Source organism: Octopus bimaculoides, chromosome 18 (genome assembly GCF_001194135.2).
Source record: "Octopus bimaculoides isolate UCB-OBI-ISO-001 chromosome 18, ASM119413v2, whole genome shotgun sequence".
NCBI classification, from domain to species: domain Eukaryota; kingdom Metazoa; phylum Mollusca; class Cephalopoda; order Octopoda; family Octopodidae; genus Octopus; species Octopus bimaculoides.
Genome location: NC_068998.1, coordinates 51,026,779 through 51,029,044, shown reverse-complemented (window position 1 = coordinate 51,029,044; position 2,266 = coordinate 51,026,779). Strand labels below are relative to the sequence as shown.

General features: G+C 33.9%; 1 long non-coding RNA gene across 1 annotated transcript in view; it reads right to left on the bottom strand.

Annotated features, from left to right (window-relative positions):
• The window catches only part of LOC128249849 (uncharacterized), a 4,217-nt gene extending 2,629 nt beyond the window's left edge, over positions 1-1,588 (bottom strand). Inside the window, exon 1 of the long non-coding RNA XR_008265970.1 lies at positions 1,393-1,588. This is a non-coding gene — a long non-coding RNA (uncharacterized LOC128249849). The remainder of the gene's footprint in view (positions 1-1,392) is intronic.
• Positions 1,589-2,266: the final 678 nt, after the last annotated feature.

The window sequence follows — 2,266 nt, the reverse complement described above, 5'->3', positions numbered from 1 at the left end:
ATATATATATATACATACACACATATATATATATACATACACACATATATATATATATATATATATATATATATATATACATGTACATACATATATATATACATATAAGCATGTGTGTGTGAGTGTGTGTGTGTATACATATACATACATACACTCATATATATAATGTAATCACGCAAAATCTAACCTGTTTGAAAGTGTCATTTTGCACTACGTTATATTTTGCAAGGAATTCTAAGTATTAATTTTTTTTCTTTATTCACCTGAAGATTACAATTTTATATTACGCATGCTCACAAAACGAACCTAACTCATCAGGCACAAGTCAGACTGTTTTAATATGTAATTCCTGGCATTTATATTGATCGCACATATTCCAAACCGTTCAACCTTTATATCTAAACAAGCGGTTAGTAGTACTTATCTTTACGTTGTGAACATCATTTAATGTACACAGCATAAATATATGTACTGGTTATTGTTTCTTGCTTCGAAAACAAGCGGCTAATGATGTTTTCATAACGTGCCTTGCGACACCAAGCAACTTGAGACTCTGAGCACATGATGTTTCCTCTTTGCAAACCAGTACGCTGGTATACGAGAAAATACAAACCTAAAATCGGGAAGAAAGTTGATGCAAAAGTGAAAGTTGATTAAACGGAAAAGAAAGAAAATTAGGGTTACGTCGTGTTTCATCGTAGAAGCCATAATTAAACTAGTTGTTGTAGAGGAATTCAACAGAGAGGGGGACAAAATTTGCCATACAATTTCTCAATCGGATGAGCGTGATAGACTCCAGTTTACCAAATCAGATTTGACCATTTGCTTGCATTTACTGGAAATTTCGTATCTGGAATTAAGTAGTGCGGTGAAATTTTTAGATCGGAAAGGAATGTACGTCATTCTGCTACGCAAAAGTTACATTACTTTGATCCATTTACATATGGCATGGATTTCTCTATGATTCTCCACTTGATTGTATGTGGTGTGCAGTTGGTCTTCAAAACATCATACATGGCTCGCTAACTTAGTGACTTTACTTTTGTGTGTGTATGTGTGTGTTTATGTGTGTGTGTGTGTGCGTGCATGTCTATTTCTGACGTCGTAGTTATTTATGAATGTTCGGGAGGACATGAAATAATTCTTTGGAAAGAGTATATCTCGAAGCATGTAAAGCTATGATTAATTTAGTGTTTGTGTACAGGTGTGTATGCGTATGCTTGGAAGTGAGTGTGTGTGTGTGTGTGTGTGTGTGTGTGTGTGTGTGTGTGTGTGTGTGTGTGTGTGTGTGTGTGTGTGTGTGTGTGTGTGTGTTTGGTAGATTAAATGATATCCACAAATTAAATAGAAACATTTATGAAGATAAAAAACGTTTGTCTTGTAACTACTTACCGATAATTAAAAGAAAATACAGAGAATATTTCATCGTGGTTTTTCCTTTTCAATGACCGTCCGATCATGAAATGTTTCCTTATTTGTTTCCATGTCTTTTATATTCAGAAATAATGTAACAGCTGTTTCTCCTCACTGCAACCAGTTTATATTTGTTCCATATGGTTTTCTCTGATATTTTATTGTGATACCTTTAATGGTTTTAACGAAGTGAGATGTTAAAATATAACATATATATATATGTATATGTGTGTGCGTTTGTGTGCGCATGCGCACTGTGTGTGTGGTTGTGTATATGCACATACATGTATCAATGTATGTGCGTATAAACAATAACACAGATTTCTTTCAGTCGTTTTCTTTGCTGATCAATAAAAGCGTTACATCGCGCAGAAACAAAACGTTTTCTTCAGGTCTACAAAGAGAAAATTTTACTACTTGGAATTTTCCAAAACACAGTGCAAAATGACCGAATCAACCATGTTACAGCTGGGACACTGAATACTGCAAACTATTACAAACTTACTATTTATAGCGATTCTGAATATTTTTTATTATACCTAAGGCGCCTACTATGATAGGAATTGTTTATGTTTTTAGATTCCACATTCGAGTTACCCCTATTTCCAGGTCTTTGTATTTTGAAAGTTTCTCCATTTCTTTTAAGGAAACGTTGTTATCTACTGGTATTGATACATCAATTAGAAAGCATTTTTTTTTTCTTCATGATCACTGATAACTATATCTGGCCTATTGGCCTTAATTTCTCTATCTGTGCGTATTGGCATATCCCAGTGTATGGTTGCTTTCTCCTTTTCTGTGACCTTTTTCTGGCGTGTGCTTATACCATCTTTTTTTCTGTTTTTATTCCATT